The following is a 14,594-nucleotide window of genomic DNA, read 5'->3' as shown; positions in this document are numbered from 1 at the left end:
TGCATACAAAGACCGCCACGCCACCTTCCTGTTCAAGTGAGCACAACAAGGTGAGTCCAAAATGTCTTGTATGCTACTGCATAAATGATGTAATATGCCAGGGAGATATGTGTCCTGTAGCTAAGAAAGAACATACTAAGTGTATGCTGCATTTTAAGCTGTTAGTTGCCCATGTGCCTCACCCTAATAATTTGACTTGGTGGTGCACAATTTAGCCTATAGCCTAATTTTGAGAAAAGTAATCGTTGAATATTGTTAGAGCTTTCATTGTCTACTTATATGCCACCTTTATTTATCCTACGGTTCTGACTTGGTGTACAGGGAGAATACTGTAAGAAAGGCCCAAGTTCTGAATTCCGTCACTGTACATTTAAAAAGTGCTGAACAAATAGCTATATTGACTAGGTTTGTCTTAGCTCGCTCATTAATGTCTTAATCGAAATTAAGGATGGCCTCTTATACACTTGTTGTCCCCTTATGTCATAGTTTGCACATCTCAATTGTCAGTGGAAACGACATTTGTTTAACCAAGTCAGCCATATTAGCTATGTTTAAAAAAAAAGCAGTTAATGAGGCTGAATGAACTGTTTCACTGCCAGACCAGGCTCCACTGAATGCCAGGTGTAGCAGTGGTAAGGATTGTGCTAGAAAAAAAGCTCTGCTGTTGGGACAGCTTTATGTAGGCCCTAACCATTTGTGGGCACCGTTTGTGTTATGCAGGTGAATGAGGACCCAAAAGCGACTTGGCGAAAACAGAGTTTTTAATCCAGTAAAGTTACTTTACAAACAAAAGGCATAATACTACTCGTAATGACGAGAACAGACTGGAGACTTGATCAAGAACTGCAGGTTGCCTCGGGAAGGCACTTGAACGTAGCAGACTCAGACACCTGCTCACCACGCAGCATCTGAGGGAAACACGACACGACAGGGCAATACATAGACACAGCACGGTGAATAATAGACAAGGATCCGACAGGACAGGAACGGAAAACAAGGGAAGAAATAGGGACTCTAATCAGGGGAAAAGATAAGGAACAGGTGTGGGAAGACTAAATGATGATTAGGGGAATAGGAACAGCTGGGAGCAGGAACGGAACGATAGAGAGAGGAGAGAGAGGGAGGGGGAGAGAGAGGGATAGAAAAAGGGAACGAACCTAATAAGACCAGCAGGGGGAAACGAACAGAAGGGAAAGCATAATGACAAGACAATCTAAGACAAAACATGACAGTACCCCCCACTCACCGAGCGCCTCCTGGCGCACTCGAGGAGGAATCCTGGCGGCAACGGAGGAAATCATCAATAAGTGAACGGTCCAGCACGTCCCGAGACGGAACCCAACTCCTCTCCTCAGGACCGTAACCCTCCCAATCCACTAAGTATTGGTGACCCCGTCCCCGAGAACGCATGTCCATGATCTTACGTACCTTGTAAATAGGTGCGCTCTCGACAAGGACGGGAGGGGGGAGGGAAGACGAACGGGGGTGTGAAGAAAGGGCTTGACACAGGAGACATGGAAGACAGGATGGACGCGACGAAGATGTCGCGGAAGAAGCAGTCGCACAGCGACAGGATTGACGACCTGGGAGACACGGAACGGACCAATGAACCGCGGAGTCAACTTACGAGAAGCTGTCGTAAGAGGAAGGTTGCGAGTGGAAAGCCACACTCTCTGGCCGCAACAATACCTTGGACTCTTAATCCTGCGTTTATTGGCGGCTCTCACAGTCTGTGCCCTGTAACGGCAAAGTGCAGACCTCACCCTCCTCCAGGTGCGCTCACAACGTTGGACAAACGCTTGAGCGGAGGGAACGCTGGACTCGGCAAGCTGGGATGAGAACAGAGGAGGCTGGTAACCCAGACTACTCTGAAACGGAGATAACCCGGTAGCAGACGAAGGAAGCGAGTTGTGAGCGTATTCTGCCCAGGGGAGCTGTTCTGCCCAAGACGCAGGGTTTCTGAAAGAAAGGCTGCGTAGTATGCGACCAATCGTCTGATTGGCCCTCTCTGCTTGACCGTTAGACTGGGGATGAAACCCGGAAGAGAGACTGACGGACGCACCAATCAAACGACAGAACTCCCTCCAAAACTGTGACGTGAATTGCGGGCCTCTGTCTGAAACGGCGTCTAACGGGAGGCCATGAATTCTGAACACATTCTCGATGATGATTTGTGCCGTCTCTTTAGCGGAAGGAAGTTTAGCGAGGGGAATGAAATGTGCCGCCTTAGAGAACCTATCGACAACCGTAAGAATCACAGTCTTCCCCGCAGACAAAGGCAGACCGGTAATGAAGTCTAGGGCGATGTGAGACCATGGTCGAGAAGGAATGGGAGCGGTCTGAGACGACCGGCAGGAGGAGAGTTACCCGACTTAGTCTGCGCGCAGTCCGAACAAGCAGCCACGAAACGGCGCGTGTCACGCTCCTGAGTCGGCCACCAAAAGCGCTGGCGAATAGACGCAAGAGTGCCTCGAACACCGGGATGACCAGCTAACTTGGCAGAGTGAGCCCACTGAAGAACAGCCAGACGAGTGGAAACAGGAACGAAAAGGAGGTTACTAGGACAAGCGCGCGGCGACGCAGTGTGCGTGAGTGCTTGCTTAACCTGTCTTTCAATTCCCCAGACTGTCAACCCGACAACACGCCCATAAGGAAGAATCCCCTCGGGATCAGTAGAAGCCACAGAAGAACTAAACAGACGGGATAAGGCATCAGGCTTGGTGTTCTTGCTACCCGGACGGTAAGAAATCACAAACTCGAAACGAGCGAAAAACAACGCCCAACGAGCTTGACGGGCATTAAGTCGTTTGGCAGAACGGATGTACTCAAGGTTCTTATGGTCTGTCCAAACGACAAAAGGAACGGTCGCCCTCCAACCACTGTCGCCATTCGCCTAGGGCTAAGCGGATGGTGAGCAGTTCACGGTTACCCACATCATAGTTGCGCTCAGATGGCGACAGGCGATGAGAAAAATAAGCGCAAGGATGAACCTTATCGTCAGACTGGAAGCGCTGGGATAGAATGGCTCCCACGCCTACCTCTGAAGGTCAACCTCGACAATGAATTGTCTAGTGACGTCAGGAGTAACGAGGATAGGAGCGGACGTAAAACGTTCTTTTAGAAGATCAAAAGCTCCCTGGGCGGAACCGGACCACTTAAAACACGTCTTGACAGAAGTAAGAGCTGTGAGAGGGGCAGCAACTTGACCGAAATTACGAATGAAACGCCGATAGAAATTAGCGAAACCTAAAAAGCGCTGCAACTCGACACGTGACCTTGGAACGGGCCAATCACTGACAGCTTGGACCTTAGCGGAATCCATCTGAATGCCTTCAGCGGAAATAACGGAACCGAGAAAAGTAACGGAGGAGACATGAAAAGAGCACTTCTCAGCCTTTACGTAGAGACAATTCTCTAAAAGGCGCTGTAGAACACGTCGAACGTGCTGAACATGAATCTCGAGTGACGGTGAAAAAATCAGGATATCGTCAAGATAGACAAAAACAAAGATGTTCAGCATGTCTCTCAGAACATCATTAACTAATGCCTGAAAAACAGCTGGCGCATTGGCGAGACCAAACGGCAGAACCCGGTTGTCATGCAGGTGAAAGAGGACCCAAAAGCGACTTAACAGAAACAGAGTTTATTCAAGTCCAAACAGAAAACGACAAATCCTGAATCCTTAACAGGAAATGTCCAAACAGGGAATAACATAAATCCTCTAGTCTGTAGAGGGGAATAACAGGAGAAGCGGCCACAGACTGCAGGTCGCTTCGGGTAGGCGCAGGCCGTAGCTGACAGAGACACCTGCTCACACGCAGCATCTGATGAAGGCAAAAACACGACAGGACAGGGCGATACACAATCACAGCACGGTGAATTCTAAACAAGGAACCGACAGGACAGGAACGGAACACAAAGGAATAAATAGGGACTCCAATCAGGGGAAAGGATCGGGAACAGGTGTGGGAAGACTAAATGATGATTAGGGGAATAGGAACAGCTGGGAGCAGGAACGGAACGATAGAGAGAAGAGAGAGCGAGAGAGTGAGAGAGGGAGGGGAGAGAGAGGGATAGAAAGAGGGAAAGAACCAAATAAGACCAGCAGAGGGAAACGAATAGAATGGGGAGCACAGGGACAAGACATGATAATAAATGACAAACATGACAGTACCCCCACTCACCGAGCGCCTCCTGGCGCACTCGAGGAGGAATCCTGGCGGCAACGGAGGAAATCATCGATGAGTGAACGGTCCAGCACGTCCCGAGACGGAACCCAACTCCTCTCCTCAGGACCGTAACCCTCCCAATCCACTAAGTATTGGTGACCCCGTCCCCGAGAACGCATGTCCATGATCTTATGTACCTTGTAAATAGGTGCGCTCTCGACAAGGACGGGAGGGGGAGGGAAGACGAACGGGGGTGCGAAGAAAGGGCTTAACACAGGAGACATGGAAGACAGGATGGACGCGACGAAGATGTCGCGGAAGAAGCAGTCGCACAGCGACAGGATTGACGACCTGGGAGACACGGAACGGACCAATGAACCGCGGAGTCAACTTACGAGAAGCTGTCGTAAGAGGAAGGTTGCGAGTGGAAAGCCACACTCTCTGGCCGCAACAATACCTTGGACTCTTAATCCTGCGTTTATTGGCGGCTCTCACAGTCTTCCCCGCAGACAAAGGCAGACCGGTAATGAAGTCTAAGGCGATGTGAGACCATGGTCGAGAAGGAATGGGGAGCGGTCTGAGACGACCGGCAGGAGGAGAGTTACCCGACTTAGTCTGCGCGCAGTCCGAACAAGCAGCCACGAAACGGCGCGTGTCACGCTCCTGAGTCGGCCACCAAAAGCGCTGGCGAATAGACGCAAGAGTGCCTCGAACACCGGGATGACCAGCTAACTTGGCAGAGTGAGCCCACTGAAGAACAGCCAGACGAGTGGAAACAGGAACGAAAAGGAGGTTACTAGGACAAGCGCGCGGCGACGCAGTGTGCGTGAGTGCTTGCTTAACCTGTCTTTCAATTCCCCAGACTGTTAACCCGACAACACGCCCATAAGGAAGAATCCCCTCGGGATCAGTAGAAGCCACAGAAGAACTAAACAGACGGGATAAGGCATCAGGCTTGGTGTTCTTGCTACCCGGACGGTAAGAAATCACAAACTCGAAACGAGCGAAAAACAACGCCCAACGAGCTTGACGGGCATTAAGTCGTTTGGCAGAACGGATGTACTCAAGGTTCTTATGGTCTGTCCAAACGACAAAAGGAACGGTCGCCCTCCAACCACTGTCGCCATTCGCCTAGGGCTAAGCGGATGGCGAGCAGTTCACGGTTACCCACATCATAGTTGCGCTCAGATGGCGACAGGCGATGAGAAAAATAAGCGCAAGGATGAACCTTATCGTCAGACTGGAAGCGCTGGGATAGAATGGCTCCCACGCCTACCTCTGAAGCGTCAACCTCGACAATGAATTGTCTAGTGACGTCAGGAGTAACGAGGATAGGAGCGGACGTAAAACGTTCTTTTAGAAGATCAAAAGCTCCCTGGGCGGAACCGGACCACTTAAAACACGTCTTGACAGAAGTAAGAGCTGTGAGAGGGGCAGCAACTTGACCGAAATTACGAATGAAACGCCGATAGAAATTAGCGAAACCTAAAAAGCGCTGCAACTCGACACGTGACCTTGGAACGGGCCAATCACTGACAGCTTGGACCTTAGCGGAATCCATCTGAATGCCTTCAGCGGAAATAACGGAACCGAGAAAAGTAACGGAGGAGACATGAAAAGAGCACTTCTCAGCCTTTACGTAGAGACAATTCTCTAAAAGGCGCTGTAGAACACGTCGAACGTGCTGAACGTGAATCTCGAGTGACGGAGAAAAATCAGGATATCGTCAAGATAGACAAAAACAAAGATGTTCAGCATGTCTCTCAGAACATCATTAACTAATGCCTGAAAAACAGCTGGCGCATTGGCGAGACCGAACGGCAGAACCCGGTACTCAAAATGCCCTAACGGAGTGTTAAACGCCGTTTTCCACTCGTCCCCCTCTCTGATGCGCACGAGATGGTAAGCGTTACGAAGGTCCAACTTAGTAAAGCACCTGGCTCCCTGCAGAATCTCGAAGGCTGATGACATAAGGGGAAGCGGATAACGATTCTTAACCGTTATGTCATTCAGCCCTCGATAATCCACGCAGGGGCGCAGAGTACCGTCCTTCTTCTTAACAAAAAGAACCCCGCCCGGCCGGAGAGGAAGAAGGCACTATGGTACCGGCGTCAAGAGACACAGATAAATAATCCTCGAGAGCCTTACGTTCGGGAGCCGACAGAGAGTATAGTCTACCCCGAGGAGGAGTGGTCCCCGGAAGGAGATCAATACTACAATCATACGACCGGTGAGGAGGAAGGGAGTTGGCTCGGGACCGACTGAAGACCGTGCGCAGATCATGATATTCCTCCGGCACTCCTGTCAAATCGCCAGGTTCCTCCTGAGAAGTGGGGACAGAAGAAATGGGAGGGATGGCAGACATTAAACACTTCACATGACAAGAAACGTTCCAGGATAGGATAGAATTACTAGACCAATTAATAGAAGGATTATGACATACTAGCCAGGGATGACCCAAAACAACAGGTGTAAAAGGTGAACGAAAAATCAAAAAAGAAATAGTCTCACTGTGGTTACCAGATACTGTGAGAGTTAAAGGTAGTGTCTCAAATCTGATACTGGGAAGATGACTACCATCTAAGGCAAACATGGGCGTAGGCTTGTCTAACTGTCTGAAAGGAATGTCATGTTTCCGAGCCCATGCTTCGTCCATGAAACAACCCTCAGCCCCAGAGTCAATCAAGGCACTGCATGTAGCACCCGAACCGGTCCAGCGTAGATGGACCGACATAGTAGTACAGGATCTAGATGAAGAGACCTGAGTAGTAGCGCTCACCAGTAGCCCTCCGCTTACTGATGAGCTCTGGCCTTTACTGGACATGAATTGACAAAATGTCCATCAAATCCGCAATAGAGGCACAGGCGGTTGGTGATCCTCCGTTCCCTCTCCTTGGTCGAGATGCGAATACCTCCCAGCTGCATGGGCTCAGTCTCTGAGCCAGAGGAGGGAGATGGTTGCGATGCGGAGCAGGGAAACACCGTTGACGCGAGCTCTCTTCCACGAGCTTGGTGACGAAGATCTACCCGTCGTTCTATGCGGATGGCGAGAGCAATCAAAGAGTCCACACTGGAAGGAACCTCCCGAGAGAGAATCTCATCTTTGACCACTGCGTGGAGTCCCTCCAGAAAACGAGCGAGCAGCGCCGGCTCGTTCCAGTCACTAGAGGCAGCAAGAGTGCGAAACTCTATAGAGTAATCCGTTATGGATCGATCACCTTGGCATAGGGAAGCCAGGGCAGTTAATGAGGCAGTTAATGAGGCTGAATGAACTGTTTCACTGCCAGACCAGGCTCCACTGAATGCCAGGTGTATGCCAGGTGTAGCAGTGGTAAGGATTGTGCTAGAAAAAAAGCTCTGCTGTTTGGACAGCTTTATGTAGGCCCTAACCATTTGTGGGCACCGTTTGTGTTATGCAGGTGAATGAGGACCCAAAAGCGACTTGGCGAAAACAGAGTTTTTAATCCAGTAAAGTTACTTTACAAACAAAAGGCATAATACTACTCGTAATGACGAGAACAGACTGGAGACTTGATCAAGAACTGCAGGTTGCCTCGGGAAGGCACTTGAACGTAGCAGACTCAGACACCTGCTCACCACGCAGCATCTGAGGGAAACACGACACGACAGGGCAATACATAGACACAGCACGGTGAATAATAGACAAGGATCCGACAGGACAGGAACGGAAAACAAGGGAAGAAATAGGGACTCTAATCAGGGGAAAAGATAAGGAACAGGTGTGGGAAGACTAAATGATGATTAGGGGAATAGGAACAGCTGGGAGCAGGAACGGAACGATAGAGAGAGGAGAGAGAGGGAGGGGGAGAGAGAGGGATAGAAAAAGGGAACGAACCTAATAAGACCAGCAGGGGGAAACGAACAGAAGGGAAAGCATAATGACAAGACAATCTAAGACAAAACATGACAGTTTGTCACCGTTATAGTGTAATTAATGTATTATGTAATTTGCCGCACCAAGATTTACATGCAAAAATCGCCACTGCACTATCTGTATATCTATGGCTTTGGGTTATAAATTATTTTCAACATAACCATACGTTGTAGATAGATGAACAGATATAGCATCTTAATTTGATTACCCTGCTGTTGCAGGAAATGTAAACTTGCTGTGTATTCAAGATGAAAAACTATTCTGAAGTTTGTAAATTCCACTTCAAAATATTTGACTTGATTTGCCCTAACTAACAATGTATCAACCCCAACAAATGTATTGTCTCGCTGTGAGAAACGGGTAAAATTATGTTCCCATATCTTTAGCCGCACTGACCGATTTCAACAGCTTTCTGGACATTATTCAAAATGCTATAGTGTCATGTATGTTTGGGTGGTTCTTACATCATCCCAGGTACTGTATACATTTTTTCATACCCTGCAGAGTCCCGTACAGTAAAGCTTCTCTCCCTCTCACTTTCTCTCTCTCTCTCTCTCTCTAGAGTCTAAACAATACTCTTTCATGAAAGCCACAACAACATATTTGGAACTCACCATGCTTTCATTTCATGTATGTTTGGGTGGTGTTCACATCATCCTAGGTACTGTATATACTTCTTCATACCCTGCAAGGTCCTGTACAGTGAAGCTTCTCTCCTCCCTCTGTTCTTCCTTCCTCCCTCTCTCTCTCTCTCTCTCTCTCCCTCTCTCTCTCTCTCTCTCTCTCTCTCTCTCTCTCTCTCTCTCTCTCTCTCTCTCTCTCTCTCTCTCTCTCTCTCTTTCTGAGTATGGTTTTCTCTTTCATGAAGTAGAAGGAAGTCCCTAGGGTCTCCTCTCACCTTGGCCCCATACTATCAACCCATGTCCCCAACAACATGTTTCAGAGACACAGTCTTTCATTTATAATTAATGGACAACATATGACAAGGAAAAAAGTGGTCCTGGAGAACATAGTTGAGAACACACTCAGCGATATGCATGATGAAATGAAATAGGAAAAAAGAAGGCAAACGAAAGGGAGAGCGAGAAAGTGCTAGTGTAGCTGTGTAGCGATGCATTGCTACATGCTTGGTGGGTGCTGATTGGGTGTGCCCTGGCTGGCCTTAATAGAAACCTGAGTGGTAATCACAGCTAGCGGCTAGAAGGTCAACCTGCCTACTTCACCTTTCATCAGATATGTGTGGATTGAGAGGGTGGATGCTAGCCTACTTTCCCTCATTTTCCAAGATAGAAAAACACAAGTGGATGAGTCCACTCAGAAGCATGACCTCTCTGGCTCTCTCTGGTTGTGACATGGCAAATGGAAATCCTATTAAACCATTCCTTTGAATGATTGGGCTTTCTTGGATTAGAACAACGGGGGATACAGCTTCCGGATGACATTTTATCTAAATTCTGTTTGATGACTTTTGTAGGTTTCATTTGCGAGGCCAAGAAAGTTTTCATTGCTGTTTGGAACAGAAATATCCAGCAGACCTAATTTGAATACAATGATGAGCATGACATTTGCCAACATTTTTGTGTCAAAGCAAGTTATAATTTCATTAAAACAATAAAAATGACATGTAGTCAGCTAAGAGTTTAATTAAATAAAGCACCGTGAAGAGAACACATTCTTAATCTCTGAGATTACTATTTCCATATTACTGTTCTTGTTATTAATGCATACTCTAATCATTGGAGAATGCACATTACTTAAAAGGTTGGGGTTTGGCTACAAAGTAGGCTTGGACAACATTTTATTTTTTGTATGAGGACAATAATTGTGGTAATATGTTTCCATTATGGGAATATAATATTTTTCCATTAAGGGAAATACATTTAAACCAGCAGATTAACTTCCGATAACGGAACTTTGTGAACACCTGGGAAGTCTGGGATCCATCAAAGGAAGAAAATTACTTCTCCTTCTCATCCATCTAAAAAAAAACCTGTTGCATAGGTATAGGAGAGAGAAAGCACACTAGCAGTGGTTATTTTTTTACGAGAGGATTGAAGACAACACTGTTTAGCACAGAGGAAAAACATCAGAAGACGATGGAAATAGCAATCTTCCAACCAGGGATTGAAATGTTAAAAGTGAAGCGGAGCACTAAACAGGAGGGGGACCATTATATCAAACAAACACTCAAATCTTTCTCTCTGGGGAGAGAGGGGGAGAGAGGGAGGGAAAGTGATTGACAAGCTAGGAGTGCAAGTAGTGTAGTGTGCCTTAGCTGAAGGTAGGCACAGGAGACGACACTCTCGTGACTGTAGAGTGGTCACTGGGACATCAAGCTGATTTGTTGATTGATTACTGATTGATTGATTGCTTGATTGATGCATCCTTACATTAGAGGAAGAGAAAAGCATCACAGGCTGTTGTTTAAGGTCCCAATGATCAATCTTGAGCTAAGACAAGACTCAAGACTCAATCAACTCAAGAACCAAGGAGAAAAGGGATGACACTGGCTTTCTCACCCTTCTATTTTTTGTCTTTCTCTTCCTCTGTCCATCTCTCTTATACACTCACGATCTTCCTCATTTTGACGTTTCAGGAGTTATGAATTATTGCATAAAGATCAAAGAAGATTGATGAGAGTGAATGACACACTCTTAGAAAAAAAAAGAACCCTCCGTGTAAAGCGTTATATGTGGAACTCAAAAGGGTTCTTCAAAGGATTTTCCTATGGGGACAGCCAAAGAACCATTTTTGGTTTTAGATATCACCCCCCCCCCCCCCAAGAGTAGGTAGGAATCAATCCATACAGTGGGCAAATGAGAAGAGACTAGAGCTAGGGCTATATATAAAACAAATTAAAGAGAATGTTTGAGTGGATAAAATCTGGGTTGTACTGTGCTGTCATGATCAGGCTGAAACATCTTGATCATGATTGGCTGCCTCACTAGAGCTTCACCCTTATTCCCACGTTAGAGCTCATAACTGTCACCGGGAGTTGTTTACAGAATACAATAGAGAATTAAATCATGGCCAAGTTATAAATAGAAGAACATATCTATGCTCGTTGGTAGTTAGGGCATATGCATGTTGATTTGATAGATTAAAATAGTCTGAGATGACAGACATGTATTTCGCACCAGAGACTGGTGGGAAATCGGACAGGATTAAATGCAAAGGTTATTGTCAGGATAAACGGGGAGGAGAGGATGAGATTTATGTTACATGCACAGTGAGGCAGAACGGCCCAAAAATATACATTGGAAACTGCACAGAAATGAGTGGACCAATGCATCACAAAGCCATGTAAAATCAGATAAAGTATCTGTTCTCCATTTTCCTAACGGAAGATACTCAGAGGTCACACAGTGAACACACACACACACACAAACGAGCCACCGATGTGACACTTAGTGACAGATATGCAGGGACAGTCTTTGGGATGAGAAGACCGGTCTAAAGACTCCTACAACGGGCTTCATTTCAGAGCCCATCCCCATCCCCACCCCCATCCGACTTTATAGTTACCAGTGACATTTTGGACGCTGATCGATGGACAGTGACCCCTCACTCTCCCACCTCAACCTTTACCAGCTCAAAAGGCAGCGTATCTCTCGGGGGAAATGTCTTTCAAGTTGTGGGAAGCAATCCTCTTCAAAGGGCTCTGTGAGAACCAAACAGATGAGACACTTTACTTATTGATGTTGAGGTTCGAGAGTGAGCCGAGGGGGTGGAGCGGTGGGAAAACTCTAGCACGCTCACAATGAAAACACAGGTAGAGTAGATAGCTTTTACAGCGACACCCCTACTCAAAGCTGTGTTTCTTGTATTTGTCTTCAGATCGGTACATGGCGTAGCTGTCATACCCCTTTCACACTATCTTGCCAACCCAAACCAAGCTGTACTTTTCTTTTCACATTGTCCGCTCAGTGTGCTTCCAGCAACTATAATCAGCACAGCTCGGGTTTGGCTAGGCTCATTTGGGGTCAGTAGTTTGAAAAAAACAACTATTCTGTGTGGCCCAGGTTGGAACAGAACAGTAACATTGAAGTGCGTATAGCTGGCCATTTCCCCGTCATCCAATGATGTGAGGATGAGGTTCCTTGTGAAGAAGCGCTCTAATAATCCTCAAATGTCACGGTGAGTAAACCCTGGGTGAAGTCAATTGCTGTCACAGGCTTGGGAGGACAGTCTGCAGGTAGCGTTAATATTAATGGGGCACACTTGTCTCTGCGATGACCAAACGAGTGAGTCCTAAAAGTGTGGTAAGGTAGTGTGTACACCTATTACTATGAAATGATTTAGCAGGGCACCAGTCCAGTTATTGAAAATATAGTATTCTAAGAAGACCAGATCTATGAGTTAAAGTAATAACTCTATAAAACTACAATTAGAATAATAGTGATACATTGATTCATCTTAAGGTATCAATTCTTTAAGAATATTTTTTTTAACCAGAATAACAAGACAAACACAATTGATTTACACAATCGACATTTAATAAACACTCATAAAAAGATTTACAACGATGAGCGTGACATTTGCCAGAATGATCACAAAATAGGAAATATAATGAAGGATAAGTAAAGACCTGGAGATCCTGATCATTAAATTATGTTATACTCCGTCTGTGATAAAGGTCTGTTGGTGTCCTTATGCGTGATGCTAGCTCTGTCAATTCCTTGCTTTGGTTGCAGAGGCTGTGCTCTAATTGTCTTCTTTCCTTGAAGAAGGTTAGTTCAAGTGTTTAATTCAGGCTACACTAGTTATTTTAAATGTGACGAGTGTGCCGAGAGTCGGAAAGCAAGTTCAGGGAGTGAATGATTTAATCAATAAACGAAACAATTAACCCTGAACGACGCAGAGACAGAAACCCGACAAACTGGCTGATGCGTGAGAGCCTGATGAGCCGGCTGAGACCTCCCTGGTTGGCTCGGTCGAGGCACTGGGAACCTGTTAACCCAGCTGAGGTATGGGAGCCAATCAAGCCAGCTGAGGCATAGGAGCCTATCGAACCCGCTGAGGCATGGCAGCCTGTCAAGCCAGCTGAGGCAGGGGAAACAGTCAAGGCATGGGAATCCGACAAACCGGCTGAGGCCTCCCATGTAGCTCCTGTTCTGACACCCTGACCCGACATCACCTCCAAAACTAAAAAAACACTCCCTGATGCTTCCCTTTGGTGAGGCGTCATTCTGTAACAAGCCGCTGAAAGTCGGGAAGGAAGTTCAGGGAGTGAGTGATTTAATCAATAAAGGAAACATAATACAAAACAAGAAACACAAACAACGCACAGACATGAAGCAGAAACAATGACGCCTGGGAAAGGAACCAAAGGGAGTGACATACAGTATATAGGGCAGGTAATCAAGGAGGTGATGGAGTCCAGGTGAGTGTCATAATGCGCTGAAGCGCGTAACGATGGTGACAGGTGTGCGCAATTTATGTCTTCTTCTGAGCCTGTTTAGTGCATGGGCACTTTTGTCCCAATTTCTACTGGGTTACAGGTACTATTCCCTAAAATGTACTTTTCCCCGAACTTATCAGTTACCAGTTCTGTCCATTAAAGGCAAAGGTCCAGGACCTGTGTTCGGCCTGCTGGAGATGGACGTCTTTCTCACTCCTTTGTGTCCAGAGTTAAGAGAGTGAGAGAGAGGGGAACAGTACTTTTCTGGTCCTGCTAGGTCACATGGTATCACACCTAGGTGTCGAGAGCCATTTTTTATGGCAGATTGTCTTGGAGGTAGAGAAAGCATTTTTGTGGAGAAAACCTAAAGTTGGTTAAGGTCAATTCAACATAATGTTCAGCATTGTTCAACATATGACATTCAAATGACACATCACTACAGTGTGTTGGAAACTCATTCCCAGGGTCCATTCTAGGAGAGATGATAGAGCCATGAAGGTTAACACGTGTCATCCCATATATGTATCTTCAGATCTAGAAATGGAGTTGGTTTGCCATTGTAAAGATGGATTATTACAATCGATACCTGGAGATACTGTATATAGGAACCCCAAAACATAGGCAGACGTCACTGCATTATAACATTGAGACAAATGGAGTCAAGACACAACACGCACAAACACTTTCTTTTCCAGATCTGGTCACACAGTTGTCAGGCACAAACGCAGTTGTCAGAGTACCTGAACTACTTTCAGCAGTGACTGGTTGAACAAAAATGAGATGAAAGTTAAAAAACGGTACATTATTTTTCTGTAATGTGATTTGTTATGTAGTTCAATAATATGTTATTGATCAGGTTGAGTCTTTTGCAAGATATCCATTCATGTTGTCTTTTACGTAAATCTATTACACCGGTTGAGAGAGACATGTAGGCAAGCTATCACAGTGCCTCCAGTCTGCTGTAGTTTATCAGCTATCCATGTTTTCAGATTATCAGGGGAAACCCCTTCATACTCATTGAGTGCACCTAGCAGGTTTTAGGGGCCAATCTGGCAACCTCATGCTCCTTCATTCAGGTTGACTGATTCAGACAGCGTATAAGGGCACAAGGCGACACCCAAATGCAGAC

This window comes from Oncorhynchus gorbuscha, linkage group LG09, assembly GCF_021184085.1.
Source record: "Oncorhynchus gorbuscha isolate QuinsamMale2020 ecotype Even-year linkage group LG09, OgorEven_v1.0, whole genome shotgun sequence".
NCBI classification, from domain to species: Eukaryota; Metazoa; Chordata; class Actinopteri; order Salmoniformes; family Salmonidae; genus Oncorhynchus; species Oncorhynchus gorbuscha.
The sequence above is the reverse complement of the archived record's forward strand: the minus strand, read 5'-3'. Positions refer to the sequence as shown.